This window comes from Pelodiscus sinensis, chromosome 5 (genome assembly GCF_049634645.1).
Source record: "Pelodiscus sinensis isolate JC-2024 chromosome 5, ASM4963464v1, whole genome shotgun sequence".
Classification (NCBI taxonomy): Eukaryota; Metazoa; Chordata; order Testudines; family Trionychidae; genus Pelodiscus; species Pelodiscus sinensis.
In genome coordinates, this window is record NC_134715.1 from 39,084,403 (window position 1) to 39,099,197 (window position 14,795).

The following is a 14,795-nucleotide window of genomic DNA, read 5'->3' on the forward strand; positions in this document are numbered from 1 at the left end:
AGTGTGCAGTTTTTAATTGTAGAAAGCACCCAATGGAAAAACAAATGATTCTAATGGCAGCCTGGAGTGTGAACCAGCATGATCAAACATGGATTTTCTATATCATAATCAAATCTTAGGCCATTTAGGTACAAGCAACTGATGGGAAAAGGGGACAACAAACTAGGATTGAAATAAATTGCTGCATGTCAATATCAAATCCAATTTCCAGGACTGTCTGAGTTACACTGAGTGCATGTCCATGAGGAAAGGACAGTGAAGGATTGCCATAAGCACCTCTGCAATTTTTTAATCTATTTCTCCTGTTTTTAAAACGTGTCTCCTTGACAGACATACTTTTAACATGGGAGATTATACTACCACCACACTAGCAGTTTCACTATATTGTTTACACTGCAGGCCCGCCCCAAGAAGAGGGAGGAATTGTCTTGCAGACACAGTTGTATGTTTGAGATGTGGGGAAAGGCAGAAGAAGGCAGGAAAGCAGCAAGAGGTGTGGCTGACTGACCTTCTCAACCCAGGAAGCCAGGGCTGAAGGCAGCAGGCAGCAACAGAAGAAAGTGCCTGCTGGCTCTAAGGCTTTGTCTACACTGCCAGTTCTTCCTGCAGAAAATATGCTAATGAGGGTCTCATTAACATAAATTGTGATCTCATTAGCATATTTTCTGCCATTTCTTTTTGTGCAAGGGGTTTTTGCACAAAAAAGTCAGTGTTGATGGGGGTTTTTTTTGCACAAAACCCCCATTTTGCTCAAGATCCTTATGCCTGTCCCAGGGAGGCATAAGGATCTTGAGCAAAATGGGGGTTTTGTGCAAAAAAATCCTGTTCATGCTGCTTCTTTTTGCACAAAAAGAAATGGCAGAAAATATGCTAATGAGATCACAACTTATGTTAATGAGTCCATCATTAGCATATTTTCTGCCAGAAAAACTCGCAGTGAAGATGTAGCCTAAATGGGAGAGCTTGAACTAAAGGGTGCAGAGTACTGAATTCAGAGCAGCAGTGACACTGACTCAGGGAAATGATGAGAGAACTGGGGCAGTGAGGGATGCTCCCTTGGTTAGAATGACCTCCCGGCAGCAAGACTGCAGAGGGTTACTTCTTGAAAGACCACGATCACCCTCCAACTGGAAGGATTGGGGTAAATCTTCTGGGAGAGCCATAGAAGAGGACTGAAAAGGAACCTAACATCATTGGAGTGTGGTGTTTAAGGACTATCAGCGGCACGCACTAGGAAGAGAGAGATCTTGAAGATTATATTTACTGTGTGCGGGCAATGGCTTGTGTTTGGGAATTTTGTTACGGAAAGATTGGCACTATGGTTTTGCCTCAAAGAAAGGTGTTGCTAAGTCATGTGAGCTGTTGTGGAGTTAATAGGGACTCAAGGGGAGAATCTGATCAGCATAATCTTACCCCACTTTCATCCTGGAGATAGAGCAACATAGAGTAACAAGTAGAGGCAACAAAGGACATTAGATACATTAATTGAAAGGGGAGAGGCAGACAGACAGCCTGGGAGTGTTTCATAATGCTTCCCACTACCCCCAGTTAATTGGAAGCAATAGGGTTTTATGATGTTGGGAGCTCTCTAGCTGCTTGGATGCCAGATTTACTTCTTTTCTCTAGAAGCAATGGTTCTCATTTGTGTGCCATTTGCTCCCTGCCAGCATGTGTATAGTAGGGAGCATAGTACCAAGCAGAGCAACCATAGGAACAAGCCAGCCATACAGCTGGGCTACGTCTACACTGGCACCCTTTTCCAGAAATGCTTAAAACGGAACAGTTTTTCTGTTATAAGTATTTCCGGAAAAGCGCGTCTACATTGGCAGGATGCTTTTCCGGAAAAGCACTTTTTCCCAAAAAGCGTCCCTGCCAATGTAGACGCGCTTTTCCCCAAAAAAGCCCCGATTGTCATTTTCACAATCGGGGCTTTTTTGCGGAAAAGACTACTATGCTGTCTACACGGGCCCTTTTCTGGAACAGTTTTTCTGGAAAAGGACTTTTGCCTGAACGGGAGCAGCATAGTTTTTCCGGAAAAACAATGACGATTTTACATTAGATCATCATTGCTTTTCCGGAAAAGCAAGCGGCCAGTGTAGACAGCTCGCAGCTTATTCTGGAAAAGCGGCTGCTTTTCCAGAATAAGTGGCCCAGTGTAGACACAGCCCTGGAGTGCTCCCAGGAATGGAATCTTTCTTCATTGCAGACATTGAAGGTACTTACAGTAAGGACTCTAAATACTGCAACAACAAAACATTGTATTACAATGTTTTATTTTCTCTAGGAGTTGGGTTCCAGAAACTTACTTAACTAAACCCTCTTGGCCACAGTGGGGAGAACAACAAAAATCACAAAGCTGGTGTTGAAAGCAACCTCTTGGTTGCCTTGCCAAGCCTCTCAATCCAGCATAGCAACAGCGGAACATTTTAAGCATATGAAATCAAACTTCCGTCTCTTGGCATGCAAAGAGCTGGAATGCACCTCTTGTGCTATAGAGGGTGAATGCACAGTGGCAGCAGCTGCTATAAATGTTGAGGCAGCGTTTTGTCAGGCATGTAAACTGGCAGCATCAGAAGAAATGGATGCTGCTGAACTAGATCTGTTTTGACATTAGGAAGCTGCCCCTGGGTACCGTTTGCAGATGGAGGATATTGACCTTTCAATGAGTAAGTTCAACATCAAGTCTGTTATGAACAACATTCCTTTCCCTGTAAGTGAAAAGAATGTAAGCCTGCTTTCCAAAACCATGTTTGGTGATACATCAGCTAATCCCCCCTTTATAGGTTAAAGCTGGCCAAAAGGTAAAACAATCAATCAAATAGACCTCAATTCATGAATTTTTCTGCAAATAAAAGACATTTGTAATTATTCACAAGATCATATTATTTGTATTTGTGAGCATTCCAATTGCTACTGGTTACAAATCTTGGAATGATTATTGGTTCAAAATGTTGTATCAGTTATTTACAGTCCATTGCTCTCTGCTTGAAATGTTTCAATCACCCAGAACAGGAAACAGAAATAATACCATATGTGTTAGGTGACCAGACATACAACACATCTAGCAAATAGTCAAAGAGTTTTCACATGTCTCCAAAGTTTCTCAAATGTTAAATTTGGAAGTTAAATAGATAGAAAAATAAAAAAAATATTAAAAGCTATAGATAAGCCTCAAACTTTGTCTTTATTGTTTGTTTGTTTACTGTTTTCCACATAACAGACTTAAGATGGCCACTGCTATGACACAGTTTTCAAGAGATATCTTTAAAGGTGTTCCAGTTATTCATTAGGAAACCACAAAGAATGTCAACACATAGTTTCAGGAGCTCAGAAGACCTGGGACACATGAGAGAATCTATAAAGCCCGTGTCTACACAAGGGATTTTTTTTCCACCACTGCAACCACCATACCAGTTGCACAGTTGGTAAAAACAAGCGCTAGTGTGGACAGGGCTCCAGAAGGCTGCTGGCATTTTATTCATGAAGGGTGAAATTCGGGCTCTTTTGACATTAATGGGAGTTTCAGAGAGCCAGGACAGCATCCCATGTCATCTACTCTGCTCAGACTAGGTCTAGATGATAAAGTTACCAACCCTCCAAGATTGTCCTGGAGTGCCTGGAATTAAAAATGACGTCATGTTATGAACCTCAAGAATATTTCCAAATAAAATTGGTAACTTAGGTGGCAAAAACATTGTGCCTATCCACACCCTATCTACATGACTGTCCCCATTATTACTGGAGGATAATTTTAGGAAGAAAAACCTACTGTAGACATGACCAGGGAGAAAAATTGTGTTATTCTGTACTTGAATTAAAGTTTCACAAAACACTATCTTTAGTTCCACATTCAGACTCTAGACAAGCCAAGGTTTGTCTGGCTCTGAGTTTTATTCAGAAAAGTTCACACTTCATTTAGGAGTAAAACACATTGGCATAGGAATGTCCATAAGGGGTCAGACCAAAGATCCATCTTTCCCAGTATCCTATCTTCTGACAGTGCCAGGTGCCCCAAAATGAATCAATAGAACAGGTAATGGAGTGATTCCTCCTCTGTCACCCTTTCCCAGCTTCTGACACATGAAGACTAGGGACAGCATTCCTCCCCATCCTGGCTAACAGCCAGGGCTCAGCAAATCCATTTATCTACGTGCCCGTGGCGAATAGATTTCAGCCGGTCACCCCGTTCACCGGCAGTGTGCGCATGTGCAGTGCGGATCTGGTGCATGCATGGTGCGGGGCTGGCGAGTGGATTTCGCCGCGGTTTGTCGAGCCCTGCTAATAGCCATTGATGGATCTATCCTCCATGAATTTATCTAGCTCTTTTTTTAACCTTATTAACTTACCTAGTCAATATCACACTATAAGAGTCCTTTCTCTGTTGTTAGCACTTTCAGCTGAATGTATCTGCCGCTTGATATACTGAGTGGCTAGCTATAGCATTTCATTTTAAACAAAAATCAGATGTTTTTACTGAAGAGATGGAAATTGTCACAGTAATCCCTCCATGACTTGCAAATATTGGTACTGCATTTACTGGATTGTTAATACATCATTTCTTCCATTACAGTAAATTGAAAATACTAGAGGCTTGTATACATTTCTTGATATTTTAATAAAACATTGTTTTTATTTCTGATAGTTTCTCATTAATTTTTACATTATTCCTCTCCCCCACCCCACAATTCTGTTCAAAATCCCTTAATAGACAACATGATTTACATTTTAATATTATTTACTATTGATAAATATTGCTTTGCTACTGGGAAGTGGGTTTGTGTGGCACAGCCTTTGCATTTGTGATCACTGGAACAATGGACATGCATTTTTCCATGGTTTTTGCAGTAGGAAACATATAACTTCATGGTAGATGCTGCCTTAAATAAAAACTCAGTTTAAAAGGTGCATCTAGGAAGTAAAATATTAGATATGGAAAACTTTGGGTCTGGTCTTGTCATTTTCCTCCCTTCTTTCATATATGCTTGAGAGTCCTGGAAAATGAAGTTCTCCTTGATTACAAAATAAATACAGTATAAGCAGCAGTGGTTTAAACTTGATCATAGAGCAACAACACCTCCAAACTAAAGAGATCAATATTAGTGCAAATGGATAGTTCATTGTCTACACATACTCAATCCTTGTTTGTTTGACTGTCATGCGATGTGAGTATCCACTGTGATGTGGATTCCTGTCTTCAATAGGTTGGGCTGAGACCATACCAACTTATTTTATTCAGGCTGCCACTACGACAGTCATTAGACAGACCTCTGCAGTTTGTTCACAATCACCAGCAGATATTATGACCAGCTCAGGGAAACATCCCAGGAAAAAAAGAGAACTGAAAACAAAATTGCATAGCTGTAGCTGGTAACAAGAAACATATGACAGTGCAAACTACATCCGCATGTATAAATATTTGCAATCACTAGAATATGAGCTAAAGAACAAAGGGGACTAATTCCCTGCTGCCTAGTGACTGAAATGAAAACAAACATTCGCTAGAATCCAATCCTCACAGCCATGCTTGGAAGTAATCTCTTATTTATATTCTGTTCACAGCATGACCTTCGCTCTACTAATGATTGGCATTGCAACAGAACAAGCCCTTATTTGGGATACACTATTTGGGAGCTGAATGTTGGATGCTGTCTGCTGTATTCTGGAGGAATCGCTATTATTTCTTCATCATTATTATTTATCAGTATTATTAATATTAATTAAACAAAATGAAAGACATGGTTCAAATTACTCTATGATCTTGCACATCTAGTAGTTATTAGGCGATGATTTGCTGGAAAGACAATGTTTTCTTTCTGTAGGGGGAAGGTGGGAAAAACATTTGCACAATTGTCTGGTGAATTAGTCTCAGAAGTGACTAGAGCAAGTCTTTATCCCAGCTATCAGTGCCATAATACCATCAGCTAATGAGACTGGATTGATTCAGTTAGATAATATCTGAATAGCAACATGTTAATACAACAGTTAATACACAAATCTGAGAATTAAAAAAAATGGGCCTTGACTATCTTTGTAGCCTTGATCAGGTGACTTAACCTCTTTGACAGCTGATAATAACAATCAGCACCTCACTGTGATTAATTAGGTAGTATTTGTAAAGCACCATAAATAAAGAACTATGCATTTTCTATGTATGATAATTATTATCTTCACTATTACACCAATCCTCATTACATTCAGGAAGAGGACTGCAGCTCCCGCTGTGTGAGAGCTCACACAGATATTAGTGCATTAATAGCTGAGATTTCACTTGGACACATCAATCTTAATAGGTCATTTAGTCATGTACTGATTCAGCAGGCTTCTGGGCTACCTCTCTTCTCTTGACATGCGGACCCCAATTTATTTTACTACTAAAACCTGCCATATTATCTACCTGGCCTTTCACTTGAACCTGGTTATGCATGTGTTAGCTCACCAATTTTAAAACTTGGAAGTCAGGATTTGAAGTAAGCAATAGCAACGTGGAAAATGGTTCTATAAGGTCAGAAACAAGAAGAAAAGGTCCCAGTCCGTTTTGTTCTTTTATAATTTGCTATGTGGCGGAGGAGTGTGTGTTTGAGATTTTAAAACAAGAAGCATATTTTGGGTGTGCGCAACTCAGAGTGGGCAGATGGTAGCTCTTAAATCACTGGATCTGTTTGGTGAAGGAGATGAGGAAACCAAGGAGATGACTGGCTAATGTATCAATTTTTTTCCTTAAGATTCTACTGGGGTGCTTGCTGTAGCCCCTGCTCTGATGCTCTTTGAACTCTATCCTCCCATCTAGCTAACAGCTGGTCCAAGCAAGAGGCATGGAGAAGGGAGAAGGGCCAGCCTTGCTCTGCCCCCTCATTCTCTGCATGCTGCTGTGAGGCTCGCATCAACCTTGGCTGGGAGCAGGCAGGGCTTCCACTCTATAAAAGGGATTGCATGCTGCCCCCATGCAATGTTTCAAGGTTGACTTTTCCTTTCCTTTGTGCAGAGTTGGGAACAACCTAGCCCAAGTGCAGTACAATGGCTATACTATGGACCCACTCATATATTCTGTTTGCACCTAAAACCCAAGCCTACTACAGTGGGAGTTTTGGATGTTCAAAGAATGTGTATTTGGAAATGCAATTTGTTCATCTTTGAACAGCCCTGTTCAGATAAAGGGCCCCTTTATATTCCTTTCCGTTGAGCATTTATTCCTCCACCTCTATGGGAGGATGATTGACACTCTGACAACAGAGACATATGCTACCCTTGGAGAACTGTGCAATTATGCCTGCTGGATCTTCACCTGGTCATTGCCTCCCTGCCATTCCCCGCAGCACACAGGCAATAAGGGCAGATTACATTTGCAAATGAATCAAAGGCTGGCTGTCAGAAGGGCGAGAGGCTTAGCTGTGCATATGAAGAGGGAGGTGGCCTTGCATGCTGTCAGGCTCATTATGGAAGTGGACCCCTTCTGAAGCAGGGTGATTTGGCAACAATTTCCCCCATTTCATTCTTCCTTTGTTTCTCTTAACAACTCTGTGGCAACAGCCAGATTCTCTTGTCCCTTACACGTTCCCTTCAGCAACAAAGACTGATTCATTTTAAAGACAGGTCAAGACATTTGACACAGGATCCAAAAAAAACAAAGAACAAAACACCATGCAGTATAAAATAGCAGAAATATGAGATTTATTTATTTATTTATTTAGTGAAGCATAAAGCCATATGTCTATCCACAACCTTGAAACAGAAAGCAAAAGACCAGTGGTAATTACACTTACTATAGGCCCACACGCTCCAGCTGGCTAGGCATCATGAGTCAGATCATCAGTGTATTTGCACCCTTGTCTGTTTGCCTCATAAATACTTCAACACAAACAATATACAACTGTGTTTTATTCCTTGGAAAACTAGATTAGAAAGGAGGTAAGGCAGCCCTGTGATAGGCATGGTGGGAGGAGGGAACGCTGTCTTCTCATGTGCCAGTTTGACTGTTGTACCTTATATTATGTAATCATGAACTGTGATAGACTAATAGATTTTGAAGGGAAGAAGGGGCCATTGTGAACATTTAGGCTGTCCCCCTGCATAACATAGGCCATGGAATTTCACAAAATGATGCCTGCGTTATGTTGAGCTAAGGGTTATCATTTAGAAACATATCCAGAGTAGGATCGGACCAGACCCAAAGGAAATAGACACACAGAAAGATTTTAGCCATTTAAAAAACTGCAAGAAAATGAATGCTTATAAAATAGAATGTAATAGCATGGTAAGAATCAGGCACATGACTTCACTACTGCACCTCAGCCCTGACCTGTCACGCTCCTGCTATTCTAGTCTTAAGTGCCTCCACAAGACTAGTGTGTCAGATTATAGGGCATGAAAACAAATTGAGTCCAAGATTTGAACTGAGGTCTCCAGAGGGTGACATGCTATTACCCCCACATCAGGTTCCTCTTCTTTTCATAATAAGAGACTCTTCCAATAGTGTCTTTCCTACAAAAGATTCTATAACTAGCAAATATTTCAGGAGTCGGGTGGCAGCAAGTATTTGTGATCAGCACATGCCTCTTTGCCCTTTGTTTATTTTACAGCCATTATATCGATATATAATAAAATTATATTTTACAATAACTGCGCCATGATCATCACATATTAAATGTATTTACACATTTTTAAATGACATTTATTATCTGAAAAAAAAATGCCAGCTCAAATGTTCATTGCCCAAATCATGTTTTCTCATGGAAGCATAAGAATTTAGTAGGACTCTTGCCATTCATAACTGTGATTTTATTTCTGTTCTATCTTTAAAAAGTAGAAAAAATTATCAAAACAATCTTTGGAGATAGCAGTAGCATGAAATGAAACATGGTTCTTTAGCCACTTACTGAAGGCTATAGGGTAAGTCCCTCTTTCTTCTAGTCTTAATATTTTTATTTTGAAATTAATTTATTGTTAGTGAAAGGCACTGAAAGGACAACCTGCGAATCCCATTTTAGTCCAACTTAGACCTTTCTTCTGTTCACCAGCTGCCCATGAATGGATCACAATATCCATGAGTTTCTTTGTTGTTCACATTTATTTGTTAAATATTTTTGGCAAAGATTTCCATCCAGGAATAACTTATGAACTGTTAACAATATATATTGCTGTAAGTCTTCAGTATTCACAATTTGATATTTGACTTAAGTATTTGGCTAGCTAGGTCTATCTGTGGTGTGACTCTTCCTATACTGACTAGTTGTAATTTTTAAAACCAGAAAAAGAAGATGGATTTTCAAAGGTCTCTGATCTGAATATCTCAATCACTGGGTGCCCTGTGGCCATGAACCTGTTTTTTCAGAAGTGTTTAGTGGCCACAATACCCATTAATGTCAGTGGGAGCTGTTGGTGGTTATCTCAAAACCTTTGAAAATCAAGCCCATAGAGCCTCAAGTTGAGCACCCAAAATATCACAGGCTGCTCTAGACAATTTTGTCCTGCTACCGAGGCTTTGATTCTATCAGGAACAGGGTAAGAATGCTTCTTCAGTGTGAGGAAGCAGAAGATAAGGAGATCGAGGGAATTGTTTTCAAGAATAACAATGTATTTTAGCCATGTACATGGACTTGATTTTAAAGTAACAGTTTTCATCTCTGACTAGGGAGACAGAGAAAGACATAAAGCACAGGAAGCAAGATGTGTTGCTTGTTTACAGAAGACTTTACATTCAATTGTCTCGTGTTACATTCCCACAAAGAATTACATTTGCATTCCAGTGAGGAGCACTGTTAGTGAAACGCAACATCACTTCATTACTCCAGTGAAAAACGCACATTAGTTTGTGTGCAAACAAATTAATTTGTACATGTGAATAGTTTGAACAAAACCTTATTCACATGAGTGTATAGGCAAACATATTAAAAACTATACAAATTCAGTCAAATCAAATCAGATAGCAGGCCTGTAGACAGAAATTTCTGTGTGGGGTGCTTTTTGGAAATGTGGACTACTAGGGGGTGAATGTACCCCACCATGGTCTCCCCCAAATAAGCAGGGAAATCAGCTCCTGCCTTCCCCCAGCCAGTTGTAGCATACTTACTTGGGGGACCCTGGTGGGGTGCATTTGCATCCTTCAAAATCTCCCCTCCCCCCGCATACGGGTCCGGATATGCTTTTCCTTGGAATATTAATGGACTTACTTTTTAATTATTCACTCAGCTCTATCCCTGAGCTACCAAATTCTATATTAAACAGAAAAGGATTTCTAGGTCCTTTTTTTCTCCTGCTCAATAAAACTTTTTTTAAAGTTCCTGAGGTTATATTAAATCTCAAAGAACCTGAGCTATTTATTTTTATTTCTGTGGATTTCCATTGAATGGGTTTCATAATTTATTGGAAATAGTTTCTCATACATAAGTGCACAGAAATTAGTTTTTCCACATATAGCAATCAACTTTTCAAAAGTAAATTTCTAAATCTCTGTCCTTCAGAGACTGCTAACGATCTGGATATTTCTATGTTTGAATAGGAGAGGACAAGGGATAAAAATCCCCAAACTATCTATAGAAGAGACAGGAGTTGAAAATTCTAGAGGAGATTGGCAAATGTGCATAGCTTGATTTTCATTCAATTTCACATACATATGGTCACACTGATTGATAATTCTCCAGAGTTTTGCCTTCAACTTGAATTGAGCTGAATATGATTTTTTTCATTTGTATGCACCTCTGTGCCCCCTGAAGCTAACATATTTAAGTACCATGATGAGATAGATTGACCTTGCACTTGTTACTGCCTCAACCAGAAGAGAAGGGATGAAAAAATTCAGTATATAGTACGGCAGATTTCCCATCTAGTCTTGCAGAACCAAGAAGTCTGGACACTTTCAAGAGATTATCAAGAAACATTTGGATATGTATCTGACCTGGAGTTTTGAATCTTTTCAGCATCACCACCCTGTAAGTTCTTTACTAGAAACATGCATCAGCTAATCATCTGCCTTATCAGAACATGTGTAGAACAACTTCCTCATGTAGCACTCAAAAGTTATGACATGAATGCTGGTGGAAATGCAGTCTATTTTTAATAGTAAATGTCTGATTTACACAAAACTAGGTAAATGCAAGAGCTATATTTTCTAGCACCGTTTCCTTTAGATTAAGATCTCTGCTGAAAGTTCAGAAAGATGCAGATTTCATGGGCAGGGTAGTGGTCACCACAAAGTTTGGAGTCTTGGAAAAACTCTACAATAGATAGTTTTGGTAAGCCAGGGGCCTTTGTTGCTTTTTGCAAAACAATCCACAAATTGCACCATTTTGCGTATGCCCAGGTCAAAAGCATGACAACTGTGTCCCATCAATACCAGATTTACAGTGATGATTAATTTGCTGAAACAGCATGGAAGAATGTAGTCACCCTTCACCTCTTTCCCCAGTCCTCTCCATTTACGTCTCATGATGATCCTTTTATTGCTCTCCCCTTCAACTGTCACAGGAAATTTCACTTACACCTTTCGCTGCTCTACCGTATCATGACACTGGAAAATGAAAGAGGAGAAGAAAGTTAAATCTTGACAGCAAAAGAACAAGGATTGACACTTGCACTTCCATGCCAGCTGCACTCATGCTGATCTCTGACTTCATGTATGGCATAGCACAGTCCTATCCTATTACCATCATTTCACAGATTCTCTCTACTCTTTACAGATATGTGAAAACAATTCATATTTTTAAAGAATTTGTGTTTGAAAAGTAAGTGTAAGTAAGTCACTATGTTCATATTATTTTCCTTCCCAAATCATTAGGAGAAATGGTGAAAAAGAAACCAGATGTTGTTTGTGCACTTGGGCCCCTGCGGCGGTATTATTTTACTGACCTGCCTCCCCCCACCCGCCTTGGTTTATTTGATATTTTCCTGCCCCTGGGCTAGTCAAATTTAATTTTTTGAGGATCTGAAGGAACCCATTGGAACTGATGAAGCTGTCACAAGTGATGAAAATTAAATGGACTCTAAAACTAAGATTTGCTAAATTTCTAGTATGAAACATGATCTTGAAATCTTAATGAAGAGACTTGGATTACTGTAATGTAAACACGGTATAGCAGTCACCATTATTATCAGAAGTAATAATGCTTATCAACATGTAGAACACTGTGGTGTCTAGGGTTCTGCAGTTGTTTCCATTGCAAATATACAACTGGCATCTCAGATACCAATATGTGGCTGTTGAAGCAAAATCATGACTTTTAATCATGACAACTAGTATAAACTGCTATACTTTCACTGACATCAAACTGAAGATAAGACTCCAAGTTTCTCTAACCCAGATTTTTTAAGGTATTTAGACTTCACTCTATTCAGCATTGCCCAAGACCTACAAGACATACACTACTATGTTCTTATTTTCAAAATGATTTAGGCAGTTAGAAACCTATGGCTAAGTATGTGCTTGGAGCTAGGGGCAGGATGGGCTTAGTCTTTTGTGGGCTCCAGCATCCAGACCATGGCCAATATTTTGTGGGCCTGGTAAAATAGCAAGGAGTATGATTCCCAGCACATGTATACATACTCATCAAGCTGCTGTAGCTGTGGTAACGTGTGCAGCAGTCAGCATCATCATGGGCTAGGCCAGCTAGAGCACAGACTCATGATGTCCAGTCAAGTTTGTACTCGGGGCTGTTCACAATGGCCTGCGCTACTACAACTACATTACCATTTTCGCATGCTAATTCCATACAAGTTACGAATCACACACCTATCTCAAAATGTAGATGAGTTTAAATTTCATTGAAAGTCAATGGGACATCAGCTTCTAAATTTCTACGTAACCTTTAAAAATTGAATTTAATACTAAGTTACCTGGGCCTTGCAAATCTGAGTGGAGCACAGCTTAAATAACTTCAAAATTCTGGGCTTTTGTTTGTATGTTTGCATGTCTGTACTTATGATATTGGAGCTGGACATATGTGAGAATTGATGTGTTATCTCAGCACCACTCTTGTAACTTAGGGTACATCTAGATTGCAGAGCTTTTCCGACAAAAAATTTGGAAAAGCAGATGCATTTTTTCGGCAGCCCTGTAAATCTCATTCTACGAGGAAGAAGGCATGTTCTGAAAGAGGTTTTTTTTCTGACATTTGGCCCAGTGTGGACGAGTCAATAGTCAGAAAAGCCTCTTTTGGAAGAAAAGTGGGAAAAGATAAGCAAATTGTGGTTCGCAATTTGCATATATTTTTCCGATTGAACTTTGTAGTCTAGACACAGCTATATGGTATAGCTGAGAATAAAAGTCAGAATTCATCATTCCCTTTATCCCCTCTATCATTTGCTACGTATACTACAATGTGATATTTACTTCAACTTCAAGATCCTAATTTTCTATCGTGGAAGTAATTTTACACATAGACCTTATAGTCAAAAGCATACCATGCATCTGAGCTATCTGGAAGACCTCACAGGACTCAAAGAAATTTCTTCAAAGTTTAGTTCACGTGGCTGAGAATCACCATGTTTGAAGCTCCCATAACCAACCCACAGCGCATTTGTAGCAGCTTTGAGTTTCATGCAATTTATCTGAGTTTTGAGAACTATTTTTTCAAGGGAAAATAACTTTAAAAGTATTTTTCCTTGGTGAAACAGAAATGAGTGCCATGCAAATAAAGACTCTGGTTTGAAAGTACATTTTGCCCTGTTAAGATTTTAGGGGTAGGAGAGTAATAAATAAATAAATGGCTGTACCTAAAATGTTATGTGGGTGCTTACATTCACATACAATGGGTAGAGTTCAAATCATAGAATCATACGGCTGGAAGAGACCTCAGGAAGTCATCAAGTCCAGCCCCCTGCCCAAGGCAGAACCAATCCCAACTAAATCAACCCAGCCAGGGCTTTGTCAAGCCGAGATTTAAACACCTCAATGGATGGAGATTCCACCACCTCCGTAGGTAACCCATTCCAGTGCTTCACCACCTCCTAGTGAAAGAGTTTTTCCTAATATCCAACCTAGAACTCCCCCACTGTAACTTGAGACCATTGCTCCTTGTTCTGCTATCTGTCACTACTGTGAACAGCCTTTCTCCATCCTCTTTGGAACCTCCCTTCAGGAAATTGAAGGCTGCTATCAAATCCCCCCTCACTCTTCTCTTCTGCAGACTAAACAAACCCAAATCCCTCAGTCTCTCCTCATAGGTCATGCGCTCCAGCCCCCTAATCATTTTGGTTGCCCTCCGCTAGACCCTGTCCAATGCGTCCACATCCTTTCTATAGTGGGGGGGCCCAGAACTGGACACAATATTCCAGATGTAGCCTCACTAGAGCCGAATAAAGGGGAATAATCACTTCTCTGGATCTCCTGGCAATGCTCCTCCTAATGCACCCTAAGATGCCATTAGCATTCTTGGCTACAAGGGCACACTGTTGACTCATATCCAGCTTCTCATCACGGTAATCCCCAGGTTCTTTTCTGCTGAACTGCTACTTAGCCATTCAGTTCCTATCCTGTAACAATGCTTCGGAGTCTTCCATCCCAAGTGCAGGACTCTACACTTGTCCTTGTTGAACCTCATCAGATTTCTTTTGGCCCAATCCTCTAATCTGTCCAGGTCACACTGGACTCTGTCCCTACCCTCCAGCAAATTTATCTCTCCTCATAGATTAGTGTCATCTTACTGAGGGTGCAATCCATCTCCTCATCCAAGTCATTAATAAAGATGTTGAAGAAAACTGGTCCAAGAACTCATCGTTGGGACACTTGCTAGAAACCGACTGCCAATGTGACATCAAGCTGTTGATCACTACCCGTTGGGCCCGACAGTCTAGCCAGCTTTCTA